The sequence below is a fragment of the Equus quagga genome, chromosome 13 (assembly GCF_021613505.1).
Source record: "Equus quagga isolate Etosha38 chromosome 13, UCLA_HA_Equagga_1.0, whole genome shotgun sequence".
NCBI classification, from domain to species: Eukaryota; Metazoa; Chordata; class Mammalia; order Perissodactyla; family Equidae; genus Equus; species Equus quagga.
The window spans coordinates 16433327-16449728 of record NC_060279.1 but is presented as its reverse complement, the minus strand read 5'-3'; positions in this window follow the sequence as shown (position 1 = coordinate 16449728).

Sequence of the window (16402 nt, the reverse complement as noted above, 5' to 3'; positions counted from 1 at the left end):
GCTCAAAGTGAAGGGATGGAAAAAAATATTCCATGGAGGTAGAAACTAAAAGAAAGCAGGGGTAGCTTTTTTTTCCAGACAAAAATAGACTTGAAGCAAAAATGCTAATAAGAAGCAAGGAAAGTCATTATATATGATAAAGGGGTCAATTCATCAAGAAGATATAACGATTGCAAATTTCAATTATACAATACAGAGTTGTCAACCATAGTCACTATGTTTTATATTAGATGCTCAGACCCTCATTCATCTTATAACTGAGAGTTTGTACCCTTTTGCCAACCTCTCCCTATTTCCCCTAGTCCGTAGCAACCACTTTTCTACACTTTCATTGAGTTTCATTGTTTGACCTTTTTTTTAGATTCCACATACAAATGATATTTGTCTGTCTCTATCTGGTTTATTTCACTTAGCAGAATGCCCTCAAGTTCCATCCACGTTCCATCTTGCCATCAGCAAATGGCAAGATTTCCTTCTTTCCCATGGCTGAATAATATTCCACTGTGTATATATAACCACATCTTTATCCATTCATCCATTGATGGATGCTTGTGTTGTTTCCATATCTTGGCTATTGTGAATAATGCTGCAATGAACACAGGAGTGCAGATATCTCTTTCATATCTTGTTTTCTTTTGAATATATATCCAGAAGTGGGATTGCTGGATCATATGGTAGTTCTATTTTTAATCTTTTGATAAACCTCCATCTTGTTTTCCATAGTGGCTACACCAATTTACATTCCCACCTATAGCACACAAGGGCTCCCTTTTGTCCACATCCTTACAAACACTGTTATCACTTGTCTTTTTTGTGAGTCATTCTGACAGGTGTGAGGTGATATCTCATTGTGGGTTTTTGTTTGTTTTTTGGTGAGGAAGATTGGGCCTCAGCTAACATCTGTTGCTAACCCTCTTTTTGCTTGAGGAAGATTGTTGTTGAGCTAACATTTGTGGCAATCTTCCTCTATTTTGTATGTGGAACACAATCTCTGCACAGCTTGATAAGCAGTGTGTAGGTCTGCACCCAGGATCCAAACCTGCAAACCCTGGGCTGCTGAGTTAGAGTGCATGAACTTAACCACTATGCCACCGGGCTAGCCCCTGATTGTGGTTTTGATTTGCATTTCCTTGATAATTAGTGATGTTGAGCGCCTTTACATTTACCTGTTGGCCATTTGTATGTCGTCTTTGGAAAATGTCTATTCAGATCCTCTGCCCATTTTTTAATCCAATTGTTTGGGATCTTTTTGCTATTGAGTTATGTGAGTTCTTTATATATTTAGGATATAAACCCCTCATCACTTATATGATTTGCAAATATTTTCTCCCATTCTGGAGATTGCCTTTTCATTTTGTTAATAGTCTCCTTTGCTCTGCAGAAGTTTTTTAGTTTATAGGCCCACTTGTCTATTTTTGCTTTTGTTGCCTTTGCTTTTGGTGTCAAATCCAAATAATTGTTGCTGAAACTGACATCAAGGAGGTTACTGCCTGTGTTTTCTTCTGGGAGTTTTATGGTTCCAGGTCTTACATTCAAGTCTTTAATCCATTTGGAGTTAATTTTTGTGTATGGTGTAAGATAGTGGTCCAGTTTCATTCTTTTGCATATGGCTATCCAGTTTTCCCAACACTATTTATTAAGAGACTATCATTTCCCCATTGTATATTCTTGGCTTCTTTGTTAGAAATTAACTGACCACATATGTGGATTTATTTCTTGGCTCTCTATTCTGTTCCATTGATCTATGTGTCTGTTTTTATGCCAATACCACACTGTTTTGATTACTATGTCTTTGTAATGTAGTTTGAAATCAGGAAGTTTGATGCCTCCAGCTGTGTTTTTCTTTCTCAAGATTTCTTTGGCTATTTAGAGTCTTTTGTGGTTCCATACAAATTTTTAGGATTGTTTGTTCTATTTCCATGAAGAATGCTATCAGAATTTTGATAGAGGATATATTTACATATAAGAATCTGTGACATATGAGACACCAATGGGAAAAGAGAGCATTCTGCAGAGTGCAGTACTGGGATGGGCTGAGGATTTGTAGGACGCCTTAGTTCTATAAACTGCTGGAAGCCAGGGACCTCTTTACTCCTCTTGAACCTCCACTGCTTGGAACATATGCACTCATTAAATAAGTGCTAAACCTATCTTACTATGGACTTGTAAAAAGTTAATCATAGTAAAACAACAAGAAATTAAGTGGTTATCAACTTTCTGTGTAAATATGTCCTTATAAGTAATAAATTGCTAAGGAAAGGATCAACAGATTTGATTAAAAATTTTTAAAACTTTGACATACTAAAAAATAAACTAAAAGGCATGTAAGTAGCTGTCAAAGGGTTAACATAGAGAAGTCCTGCAAAGTAATAAGAAAAGCACTAAGCGCCACATGGATAAATAAGCAGTTTATGGGCAGATAATTCATTAAAATTAAATTGTTATAAACAAATTACATAAAAATGTATACAAAGTCATTTCCTCCTCCTAAGTTACCAGAAAACTTTCAATGAAAGTACACAATGCTAGTGAACGTGTGGCTAAACAAGTACATGCATGTATTCCTGGATGCATTATGAACTGGTGTAATTGTGGAAGTCGATTTTTGTAAGATCTGCCAAGAATCATGAAAATATAAAGTTTTCTTTCATCTTTACAGTTTTGGATGTAATCCTAAGGAAATATCCGTCCTAGAGAAATAATCCAAAATTAAGTTGAAATTTAGACACAAAAGATTGGAAACAACATTGAAGTCTAACTATAGTGGTAGCATTAAGTAAAACATGGTATATCTGTTCTATAGAATATTTGTAGTCATTATATGTAATAGCTATGAAGATAATCCAGTGTCATGGAAATACAGGTATTATATAATGTTAAGTGATAAACACGAGACACAGCACTGTATGTTGAACAGAGCAGGCTCTGTGAGGTGCTTGCTGGTCATACTGCAGCCTTCCATCAAACCAAGTCCTGGCCAGGGCTCTGAGGGCTGTTATTTGAGACACACATTGTTGGGCGTTATATCACATGACTCCTGGCCATAGCTTTTTGCGCAAAGGGTGAGTGCCTGTGTCGGTGGGCACTTTTAATCTGGAGAGTTGCGGGTTTTAGTCTGTGGACGGTTTCCAGTATTACTTCACAGAAAAATCCCTCCTGTTCTTTCTTTCTGTCCTCTTCATGGAGTTCCTCATAATTAGATGAATTATAGGCCTTTCTTAATTTCTATCTCTTTTAAAAAATTACTTCCTGACTTCCTCAACTTTATCTTCTCTCTAGAATGTTTAATTTCAGCTATCATATTATTAATTTGCAAGAGCTTGCTCTTGTTCTTTGATCGTTGGTCTGGCAGGGATATTGGGATCAACAAATATTCTATGTGTGTTTCTCTATTTTGCAGCCTCAGTTACATTGAGACTAGTGCTGGCCAATGGTCTGAGTAGGAGTGACAGTTCACCTCCAGGTTGAGGCAGTTAAAAGCTACCATCCCTCAGTTCATCCCACTCTCCTCCTGCTGTGGTGTCCTTGTAAGACACATATACGGATGGTGGCATCACAAAACAACTAATACACTTCCTTTTTCATAGCACTCTGTCTTATTTCGTGAATGCAATATTTCTTCTTTCTCAGGATACTGTAAATAATTCTTCTCTTCTTTGTATAGTGTTTGCTTCTCTTCTGACTCATTTTTCCCGTTTGTTGTTTTTTTTTTCATGTTAGAGATGACCGTTCAGTTTTAAAACAAGGTACTAAAAACTTGATGTTTTGTATGCATGCACAGATCTCATAGGCTGTTGGATTTCACCATAGTATAATCAGGGGCTAGCTCTTCATTGGGATAACACATATGTCAGAATATGAAAATCTTTCTTTCTTTGGGGCTATCCACTATTCCAACAGAAGAATTCGCCAACATCTTGTCTGGGAGGTGGGACAGCACATATGCATAACTGTTCTGGAAGCAAGTCAGGGAAAGGACATTGAGATTTCCATTGTTTAAATGCAAACTTTCCCTAAATTCCCCTGTTTTCAGTGCCTAGTGTTTCCACAACCAGAATCTCTGTTATTCAATTTCACTGGAGGATCGACTTCTGATCTTTCACAGGAGCGGGTTGTCTGCCCGTGTAGTTTTGGAAAGGGGATCTGGGAGGATCCAGCTGCTCCTTATATAGATTCTGATGAAGCTCCTTGTGTCCAGCTCTACGCCCCACTCTCCCTCATTGTTGGTAATGCCTAGGTCTCCCAATGCTGAGGCTTTCCAGGAACCTACTAGGCAAGTTACCTTTTGCTCTGCAGGCACGTGGGCTGGCGCTTACTCCACGCTGCAAAGTCTGTCACTGCAACTCCATCTGGTATTTGGACTCGGTAGAAATGAGATCTTCCACAACTGCCAAATTTTCTTATCTATGGTTTCCTTCTAGGTTCTCTTGTTCCTTGTGGATTTATATATTTTTATTCCTTCACTGTGACTTTATTACATTTAGGGACAGAAGAGGGTTTTTTTTAAGTAAATTATAAACCACCTTTTCAAACCGGAGATGTATTGCTTTTGTAAAGGAAAAATCTGAAATAATGATAGGGAAACATCAGCAGTGCTCACTATGAAAGACAGAAATCTTAAGTACAGCAAGAAGGTGGCCAACGTACATGACCTATTTGATCTTCTAGCCGCTCTCTTCCCTCCAGTATCAGCTAAGACTTCAGGGGTGTATAGGTGCTTGTGCAGTTCTTGGAATCTTGGAAAGTTTAGTAATTCAATTTCATGAATATTTGAGAAAAATCACATCATTGAAACCCTTTTCCAGAATTGTTTTCTGCAAATTGGCACAGATGGTGCAAGCAGAAATTAATATTTTAGCTTTTTATTGCTTTATTCTTTGGCTATTTCTCCAAGCAAAACTGTAAACATGAAAACTTGACTTTTTTTGGAGAAAGGAATGGATATGAAAGTTATCATTTGGATTGACTGTATTGCCACATGTAACCTCAGACATGTTTCCTGAATATTATTTGTGTTTTTAGTATGCCTTTGTTCTATTAAAGTTCTTGTTTCATAAGGTTAGTTTTTTCCCCTCGTATCCAAGAGTGAGCCAGAAGCTGCTTAGTTTGCCCCCATCATTGTACTTTTTGAGAATCCATCCTAAGAAAAAGCCCAAGTTAAAAAACAAAAAACAAGGAGATATTCATGGCAGTCTTCTTTATAACAGCAAGACATTGGAAATACCCCTGCCCCACCATCCCCCTCCCTCCCGTCCTCCCATCCTCCCTCTGCACACACACAACTTACCTCAGTGAGTCAGGTATTCTGAACTCCACGGAGAGGCACTGGCCTTAGAGAGGAGCGTGCAGAGTTCATCTTTCGTAACAGGAAGAAGGCAGAGTGTACGAGAGCAGATGGTTGGAGGTGGGTAGATGAGGTCGTGGGAGTTTGTGGAAATTCTCCTCTGATTGCTCCAATTTTGTCAGGAAAGTAAGAAGCAAGGTTGTCTGCTGAGAATGAGTATGGGGGCAGAGGTGTTGAATGTGTGAGGAGAAAGGAGAAGGTGTGAACTAATCATCTTGTAGAGTGGGAGGGCGAGTGGACCAGGGGAATCCAGTGTGGCTGCTGGGCGGCATCAAGGGCTGCCTTGAGGTGAAGGGTGTGGATTTAAAGCAGACAAGTCAGCATGGTTGTGTTGTGTGTTTCCAGCCACTTCCAGATGCACTGAGTTTGTAGGCCAGCACGGCAAAGAATTAGAAATAATCAAATTTGGAGTTTAGTCCACCAAATATGATGAAACCAGGAGTACGGGGAATGATATATACATGGAAGTTACTAAGGATTGACCATGGAATGTCAGCTGGCTAAGGAGAGAAGTAGGTGGGGATAGTGAAAAGGTGGTAGGTTTACTGGATTATAGATCCTGGTGGGATTAGAGGATTTTATAGATCTGGGGCTCTGGAGGGAAAATTAGGAGCTAGGGATTAGGGGAAAGGTGACATGGGATTTGTAATGTGGAATGGTTGCAATAATTTGTTATGACAAGTCTAAGGTGTTACCATGGGAGGGAGGAAGTGAGGGTGAATGGAGGACAGGCTCATCAAAGTAGGGGCCTTTAGTGAAGTGAGTACCCAGGATGCAGAAAGTTTCATCTTCTTGTGTATTAAAATCACCAAAAATTAAGACACCAGCAATGCTGGAGAGAATGACAGTGAGCCAAATGTCAGCAAGTTATAGCTACAATGAGGGGTAGTCAGTGATACAGTCTGATGACATATGACTCAAAGCTGGGATATTTTGGGAGGAGAGAGGGAGAATGGTCTGACTGAGGAGGACCTCATCCCACCTTCAAGTCCAGAAGTCTGAGGACTGTGGGAGGAAGTGCAGCCCCTGCCCTACTGGAGGCAGTGTGCTTGGGTCACAGCCAAGTTTTCTTTAGAGCAAGAAAGTGAAACTTCTCAGAGATGAGGCTGGAGACATAGGGGGATTCATGCTAACGATGGACCACGAACTCAAGAGAGCTCAGTCGGTGGTTGGGGAAGCTTGGAAGGAGTGGAATATGGGAATGGGATTGGGGTTGTGCAGAGCCATGTAGGGATGAGAATATGGGAACCTGAGGCTTCCTGTGGTGACTGACACAAAGTGAGATAAAAGCCACAAGAGATTGGTTTGGGTAAACTCAAGGTAGATATTTAATTAGTTACTTCTTAAAAATAACTTTAAGATCTGTGATGTATAAAAATTGTGTATATTTAAGGTGTGAGATTTTATTTTTCCCCGTTTTATTGAGATAAAATTGACATATAGCATTGTGTAAGTTTAAGGTATACAATGTGTTGATTCGATACACTTGTATATTGCAAAATGATTACCACTATGGTGTGAGCTAACACCTCCATGTCACATAATTACCATTCATTTTTTGTGGTGAGAACCTTTAAGATCTACTCTTAGTAACTTTCAAGTATGTAATACAATGTTGTTAACTATAGTCACCATGCTATACAATAGCGCCCAGAACTTATCCTCCTTATTACTGGAAGTTTGTACCCTTTGACCAATATCTTCTCATTTCCGCCATCCTTGATGTTTTGATATATGTATACATTGTGAAAAGATCGCCACAGTCGAGCTAAATAATTTATCCATCACCTCCACATAGATGCCATTTTGTGTGTGTGGTGAGAAGCTTTAATTTAAGATCTGTCCTCTTAGCGAACTTCAAATGTATCATCCAAGTCTATTAACTGTGGTCACCCTGCTGTACGTTCAACCTCTGTAACTCATTCGTCTGCATAACTGAAACTTTGCACTCTTGGACTAACATCTCCTCTTTCTCCCCCACCCCCAGCTCCCCTGCCAATCAATATTTTACTCTCTGCTTCTATAACTTCTTTGAGATGAAGGAGACAGGTAAGATAGGCAGAGCTGGAGATATGTTTGTAGAAAGGGGCAAAGTTGAAGAAATTTATACTCGAAGGCCTGTTTTTCTTCTGTTTGATCCAGGTATCCATTCATGGGATCCTATCTGCCCCTCTAAACTGAGATAAGATTGCCTCAACGTCATTTCAAACCTTGTGAAAGTCTTAAAGCCTTCCGCAGATTCCCGGGGCCAGTGTCTTCTCCGGCTTCTCTGGGCCTCCATCATGGCGTTACTGGACTGGTTCAGCTGGGAGGTTCTCTTGTATCCTGTGGGCACTCTGGTGTCTATGCCTCAAATTCTATAAAACAGCATTCTCACAAAGCACTTTCACTGTGGTGGATTTTACAGAGGCTTTTGGCGGGAGCAAAGGAGGGGTATGTATCCCAGCGACACAGCTTCCAGTTGAACATAACTCACTCTTGTTCTTACAAGCCTTTTAGTGTTCCCCACTGGGATTTTTCATTGGCTTCTTCACCTGAGAGTGTCAGCCTACTTCTGCCAATTTGCCGACTCCTCCCTTTTTCTCTCCTCTTTATTCCCTCTTTCCTTGTTATCCTTGAGAGTGCTAAAATTTTCTCATTCTAGGATGCCAAGCAACTGTCCCTGTCCCCTACACCCCTCTACTGGTCTAAGCCTTCCTTTGCAAATCCAACTTCGTGGAGGCACTCCCTGATTAAAAGGGCCTTCCATGTCATAAGATCCAGCTCACTGGGTGTGGGATTTTTGTTTTTTGTTTTTGTTCTGAGGAAGATTTGCCCTGAGCTAACACCGTTGCCAATCCTCCTCTTTTTGTATCTGAGTCACCACCTCAGCATGGACACTGACAGACGAGTGGTGTAGGTCCGTGCCCAGAAACTGAACCTGGGCTGCCTAAGTGGAGCATGCTGAACTTAACCACGAGACCCCGGGGCTGGCCCAGCTGCCTGGTTTTGATTCTTATATTACCCTGTGTGCAGATAAAAGTGAGACCATCTACGGAGTCGGGGAGCTGGGAAGGGGAGAGCAGGAGTAAGAAAGGGCTTGGGCAAGGGGGTGAAAATGTCAGGTAGCCTCTGCAGGGAAGGGAATGCCCGGGGTGGCAGAGGACTCAGCTGAAGCAGAGACGGTTCGATTTTTCTCCAGCTATCCACGCAGAAAAAAAGGTGGAAGAGGGCTGGAGTTCCATGAGGTTAGAAGTTTGCAGAGGGATCACAGGATAAAGACGAAGATGCAGGGTTGTGCAAAGCGCTGATGAGCAGTGGCTGATGACACGGGCCGTGGTTCTGGGGGCGGGGGGTGGGGGGCAGGCAGTGAGGAATTGGGGCCAAAAAAGGAAGGGAAGAGGAAAAAATGAGGTTTCAACAAGATAGAAAAACAGGAGTACCAAAGGAAGGGCAAGATGGGGAGAAGGTAGTGGTCAGAAAGGGGGTCCCGGAGTTGAGACTTAGCAGCTGGTTGGCCCCCCTGGCACTCTGGGACCTGAACGCCTAGTGTGGAGGTGCTGCCTCTGAGCAGCAGAAGGCTGCCTCTCAGCTCTCCCATTTTCTCCCTGCAAGATGGTAGACTGCCAAAGCCGCAGTGGCATAAGTCGTCCACCCCGCCAGCTTCACGGAGAGGAGATGAGAAAGGCGAATGAGACAACCTAACCCCTCCCCAGTGGGTTTACACGGCTCACTGCAGCACGTCTTCAAGTGGTGGGTCCAGTCTAGGAAGCGCACAGAGGCACAATAGCTGCTGTTTCTCTCTCTCCCACGTCTCTCCCTAACATCCCACTCTCTTTTTAGGGAACAATGTTCTCTTTTGCCTGCTGCTACACATATGGGATGAGGGGACAGGGCTTTTGGTTTCCCTAGACTTGAAATCGAATACATCTCTCTTTCTGAAATTCTCTCCAATTTAACTTTGCTCAGTTTTATCATCTCATGGTTTTACTGCTCACAAGTTGTCTTCCTCCCCTTCCTCCCCTCCCACAGTCTCCCCACATCTTTCATTTTTCATTTACTGTTCTTCCAATCAAATGTCATCTCTGTTAACACTGTATCAGAAGAGCAGAGAAGGCCTGTCCTTGCATGCTCATTAAAGGTGAACTGTCACTTAGGAGATGTTCCACAGGCCATAGGTGAGCCATCTGTCATCCAGGTACCATGAAGCAGCATCTTCTCTGCCAGCTTTTTCTCTCTGTAGCTTCTGCCCCTCAGTTGTATCACTAATAGCTTGATATCATGTGCAATTGTGCCTGTGGCACAGTTAGGGGCCACTTTAAAGTTCTAACAAATGTCCTTAGTCACGGGGCCATATGGAGACGTGGTGGGTGGTACCATTAGCTGTAAAGCTTGAGGCAGATTTGCAGTTGCCGTCCCCAAAAGAGAGAATCCGAAATCAGAGAAATGTTTTGATAAAATAAACTGGAACAGATTTTAAGCTATTTCACCATCAAACAAGAGTCTTCCTGTTCTCAATTTAATTTTATTTCTCCCAAATGTTTTCGAATGTGACAGTCATGGGCAGAAGCTCCTGACACTATCTACAGCACCTTATCCCATAATGGCCACACTTGATCATGGTTCTCTCCAGAGCCGGGAGAGAGCTCTCTCAGCTCAGTGATTCAGGGCTTCTTTTGGAAAACAGTGACGGTTTTATTCCAATATTTCAGCATGATTCCACAGATTTCTGATGAACTCACAAGTAAACAATGGAGGACGTAGGACAGGTTTTTTATTTGTAGGCCAATGAACTATAAACAATCCTTGACTTTTGGGGCATCCGGCTGAACCTTCAAAGTGATGTCATCAACTAATTAGGAAACCTGCTTTTCTATCACATGGACCAAAATAGTCTGTGCCTGTAAGCAGCTTGAAGGCAGGACCCACTTCTCTTCTCATTGCATCTAGCATGTGTTTAGCAAGAAGTAGGCCCTTGTAGCAGAAATGAGCTGAATCTGGAGCTGGAAGGAGCCTACAAGGTCATCCACAAGGTCATGTAGTTCAGGGTTTCCAAAAAATGGGTTCCTTGGAACATTAGGGCCCAATGAGATAGAGGTTAAAAGGTTGAGGGAAGGGGAAATGGGACAGGGAAGAATGGGGTACTGGAGCTATTTCATAGCCAAGTTAGTTTTGAAAATAATGTGATCAACAAAGTTGGGGGTTTTTTTTGTTGTTGTTATAGAATATTCCGAGTCCTGAAAGTGCTTCTGAACCTTGTGAATGACCCAAAGAAGGGATAAAAGTGTGATTGTGTATTTCTGCTAGAGTGCTGTTTAGGTTTGGGAAAGGCTGGGTCGGCCTCTCATTTTATACACCAAAAAAATGAGGAAGTTACATGCTCAGAAATATTTGACTTACTACTAGCCCGTCTGCGGTTAGAATCTAGACCCCTCCTTACTGTGTATTTTCCACAGGGGGTCACCACACAACCCTCTGCATCCGCGTAATAGGGAAAGAACAAAATGAATGAGCCAATAGCGTGGATCTGTCAAGTCCTCATTTTCAGCTTGACATTTCAAAGATTGATGCCCTGTGACTGTCAAGAAGAATTACCCCAAACCTCCCCAGGCCCTTCGAGGGGGAGTGCATTTTCCATCATGAACCACGCTGTTCGCAAATATCTGATCTATGTGAAGAGATGTCATGCCCTGCTTTATATTTTATTCATGTTAGTCCAAGCCATCACTTCACACACACACACAGGCAAGTGATCCTTGCAGAAAGAACCTTTGCGGACAAATGCAAGGCCCTTTTCTGAAACTAGATAAAAAATAAAATGCCAAGAACAGCTAAATGTGCGTGGAACACTAGACAGAGAGGTGTGCATGTGATGGAGTGGGGGTGTCTTCTGAATCATTTCCCTAAATTTAGCAATGCAGTTAAAAAAAAATAAGCCTTTAAGATCTGCTTCCCAGAAATCCTGTTATTTCTTTGCATGTGTCTTACGTAAGTCTGTGCCACAGGCCTACAGAAGAATTAGATGGGAAGGGCACAGCCCTATTTCGAAAAAACCACCAAGAGAAATCCAACTGAGAATTTGAGAGGATAAAAATCTCTGGAAAATCCAAGCTTTGACTTTTCTCTCCCTGCAGCTGTGAGTGGCGCCACCTATTGGAGGTGATGTCTGTTAAGTGCTTCCCACCTGGATGTTGTGGGATGGTTCTAAAATTTATTCATTTCTCCCTTCTGAATAGAGCTGTCATCGTTGTCGTTAATTATTTCCAAAAGCCTTTATCATTGTTCTCATTTAATTCCTAAAGGAGAATCTCTGTCACCTGCCCTCAGTCCCTCTGCATATCACTCTCCCTCCCATTTTCCTTTCTCTAGCCTCGCCTTGTGAGTGGTTCCAGAAAGAGTCAGGCCTCCAGAGTTTTTAGGAATCCTTTCTTTTAGATTCCTCTTCCAGCTTACATCTAGTCATTGCTTACACGGTTTCTCTGAATTTCCTCTTAGCAAGTGGTACAGAGTGATGAGAATCCTGATGGTCAAGGCAGGATTGTGCTGGTATTACACACGTGATGGCGTTGAAAGAAGGTCACATTTAAGTTGGAACAAATGCCCTGGTGTTTTCCAGCTCTCCTCTGCCTGCTTCTACAAATGGCTTGTTTGGGGTCAGTTTTAGGCCCACTAGTGAGGAGAGTGAAAGTGGTCCTGATGACAAACACCTCTCCCCTCCAGAAGCCCCTCCAGGAGTCCGCTACTTGCCTGCACTGTCTTTCAAGCCCTGCATCCCAGATGAGCCTCTCTCTTTTCTACCTCCCCATAACAAAACCTCTTTGCCAGTCTGCAACCCCATTTAATCTTCTTTTGTTTCCCCACTGAGCTGCTGCGGATAGTTATGAATCCCGACTAGTTGGTGCTCTGGAAAGAAGCTGATAAACAAATTCACAACAATCTATTAGTAAGTGATAATGTCTTCAACTATTAATCGCCTAAGATACTTTATATTTTAATAGAAGAGAGCTCATTAATTCATAAAGTTACTGAAATTCCTGCCACGTGCCAGGCCTTGTTCTAGAGATCAATTCAGGCAAGTTTCCTGCTTACACTTTAGTAGAAGAGACAGACAGTAAGCAAGTGAACAAACCACTAAGACCGTTTGTGTTAGTGGTGAGTTCTATGAAGAAAGTAAAGCAAGGTAACGTGATAGAGTTATCTGCCGAGCTGGAGTGGACAGGGAAGTCTTCATTGAGGAAATGATATTTGAGTCTTCACCTGAATGAGGAGAAGGAACAAGATCTGGGGAAGGGTTTTCCAGGCAGAGGGAAGAGCAAGTGTGGAGTCCCTGAGGTGGGAACTACTTGGATGGGCACCGAGAGAAGGCCAGCGTGGCTGTGGTGTAGTGAGTAGGGGGGAGAAAGGAGGAGACAAGTCTGGAAAGGTACTGCATAGATAAAACATAGAGACCGGAGGTATCTGCACCAGAGAATCAAAAATTACTCTACTACAATAAAAGGCAAATGTATAAAGATGTAAAAATTTGCCCTCTATCCCTTGGATATGTTGTTTGACTCGTTCAGTAGTGCAGATACTTTTCAACGTATCCATTCTCGTTTTCCTGCATCCTTTGAGACCTGCCCTAGTATGAACAAACAGATTGAACTCCAGATCGCTCACATTTATGGCGTCTCTGGACTTAAAATCCCCTCTCTAACTTTTTTTTCATTTTTCACCTCTCCTATATTCACCTTTGCTCTTTGCCCCGTCATGACCGCAGTCCTCCCTAATTCCATCAGCCCATCCCTCCTACTCCCAACCTCACCTACTTCCCTTCTCACTGTGTACCATGTGTTCACCAGGATCTCTTGTGACCTGGACCCTAGGCTTTATCATTTCTCAACCATAGTAACTCCGGAACTCTCCAGCATTACCAGTTACAAAACCCAAACCGAGAATTGGTTGTGAACAGTAAACCCTGTGACCTTGTCTGGTTAACACTGGGCCCACTTAGCTGGTCACAGACGCTCCATCATTATTCATGTCTTTGCAGACAGCTTTCTTTTGTGTTGCTCCATAGAGTTGGTCCTAATGCAGGGGGAAAAAAAAAAACAGATACGACTTCAAGAAATAAAAATGGGAACATCAAACTCTTATTTAACTTTGTTGATTTACCAAGCTAGACTTTTTTGCCTATATTTCTTTTTCTCCTTCCTTCTACTTATTCTAGGTATCTTCTCACATGACTGACTTGAGCTGACAAACATTTCTTTTCTGTCCTTTCATTGAACACACACTACAATCCTTTGCTTACATGTCTTCTCCCTTTCTAGATTGTGGGCTTGTTTCAATACTAAAAATATTTCACTCCATTCTCTTCTTACTTACATGGTTTTTGAAGAGAAGTCCAATTCTCCTTATCCTTCTTCCTCTAAAATTCTTATCCTTCTTCCTCTGTAGATGAGATGTCGTCCCCTCTCAGCTTCTTTCAAGATGTTCTCTTTATCTTTGATTTTCTGTGGTTTGAGTATAACGTAACTAGGTATACATTTTTTTGTGTTTATCCTACTTGGTGTTCTTGGAGCTTCTTGGACCTGTGGTTTGGTGTTTGTAATTAATTTTGGAAAATTCTCAACCATTATTACCTCAAATATTTCCTTTCCTTTCTTCTCCTTCTGGAATTCATATGACGCATACGTTATACTTTTTTATAACTGTCCCACAGTTCTTAGAAGTTCTGTTCCATTTTATTTTTCATTCTTTTTTTTTTCTTTTAAGTTTTGGAAGTTTTTATTGACATATCTTATTGACAAACTCACTGGTTTTTTCCTTTGGCTGTTTCCAGTCTATTAATGAACCCATCAAAGGCATTCTCTGTTTCTGTTACAGTGGGTTTTTTTATTTTTAGCATTCCCTTTTGATTATTTCTTAGAATTTCCATCTCTCTGCTTATGTTATTCATCTTCTCTTGCATGTTTTTAACATTTTCATTAGAGCCCCTAGCATATTAATCATAGTTATTTTAAATTTCCAGTCTAATTCCAAAATCTCTGCCACATCTGAGCCTGGTTTGGTGCTTGCTTAATCTCTTCTTGCCACAAGCATGGGGGAATTTTTCTTCAATCTTTACCCCAGAAACCTGGTGGGGTTCCTTGAGGTAAAACCCATGAAAGTGTGGGGACCTCCCTTAAGGCTGGGCCCCCAGGAGTTTTATCTTTTATGCTAGTCTGTATTCAGTCTCCGGCAGTTAGTTAATTACTCTTAAATGTTCCTGGCTGGTTCCTACAGAAGCTTCCGCTCCAAGCAAGCTGTGGTTCTTTGTATTTACCCTTCTTCCCAGTTTTGGGGGTGGCAGTTTGCCCTATGACCTCAATTATCAGATTGATCTAAGAAGAATGGCTGATTTTCAGTTTGTTCAGGTTTTTTCTTATTATGAGGACAGGAGTGACAAATTCCAAGCTCTTTACATGTTAGACTGGCAACTGTGGTTGTCTCATTCATTTTTGAAGCCCTTTGTAGTGACATAGTAACTAGAAGATAGCAAATATTCAACAAATATTTTCTAGGTCAAAGTCTAATAGAAGGAAGCACTGAGTTGGGAGGCCATTCCCCTAAAGATACTGGACTTGTTTCCAGCTATATTATGAGAAAAGGAGCTTTACTTCTTGATCTTGAAGTGAGATTATGTTGGTGTTTTCTGGGTTTTTTTCTTTTATTCTTTTAGGTAAGAATTAAGTGCTTGTTCAAACCTTTTGACCCTTGATCAGATCCCAGTCTCCCAACTTATTCCTTACTCACACTGTCTCCTCTAGGTACCAGATGTTGGGTTCTTATTGACACTACCCGACAGAATTCCCAGAGAGATTATCTAAGACCCAACTGGAATAAAAGGACTTTTATCCTACTTTTCATTCACCATAAGCTCCATGAATTTCCTTTCTCTCAATCTTAACATTTATTCCTATCTTCCTTTAACTAGGTGATATTTATTGAGCAAGCTAATAGCACCAGGCACTGTGTTAAGTGCTTTTCGAAGATTATCTCATTGGCTCCTCATAACAAACTATGAGGTGGATGCAGCTTCTGCTTTGGGGAGGTATGGAATTCTAGCTTAAAGATGCTAAGTAAACTGCCTAATTCACACAGCTAGTAGGTAGCAAAGCTAGGAGATTTTCCATCTCCTCTCTCATTTGCTCAGTCTCACTGTATCCATCTCTATATCCATTCTATAAGCAAATACTGAACACCAAAATGTTACAGAACTAGGTGCCTCGCTGGATATAAAGATAAACCACATGTTCTATCCCTCAAGCTCTCGTCTTCTCCTACTTAAAGGACTGGGTGGAAGCGGATGAAGAAATAGTAGAAAGAGGAATAGAAAGCGTAGAAAGCGAGAAAAGCCATTTTATCTATAGACATCCGTATAGTGCTTCCAATGCAAGTAACTTCTACTTTTGCCCTTCAGTAATAGACTAACCTAAGACCTAGCCCTTTGGTTCTTTAGAATTTCAACCCAAGTGAGAATATCAAGATGATCTTCAAAAGATGCTAAGAAAAAATCTGCCCCCACCCCCATATGCTCCCCAATCTAGTCAGAGACAGAAAAGTCAAAGCTGGGAGGGGATTTCTTGGAGCTACAACACAAGGGGCACCTCCTCCTACCAGCTCTATCACCAGGAAGTCACCAGCCTGTGGCCAACTCTGGAAGAGCAATCCCTGAGGCTGCCATTTCTGCATCCCACCTGAACCTCTAGAAAACTCAGGATGGGGCAAACCAAATAAGAGAGTTAAAGACCTGCTTGTTTGTGCACTCAATCTAGGGATTAGTACTACATAGTCTGTGCACATTATATGCTCTAGTTTTCTACCTGATCTTAGCCTTTTAAAGCTTCACAAACATCCAATTCCAAGTTGCAATGATTTGGGTTTGGAAACCATCCAAGAGATGAAGATAAATGTTAAAATAGGTAGATGGATGAGAGAGAGAGTAAATGAAATGCGAGAGAAGAAGGAATCATGACACCCTGGGGGAGGAGGGAACTTTAGAGGTCACTTGGAGTCACACTCATCCGCTGCTGAAGAGTTGATTGGGCCTAACAA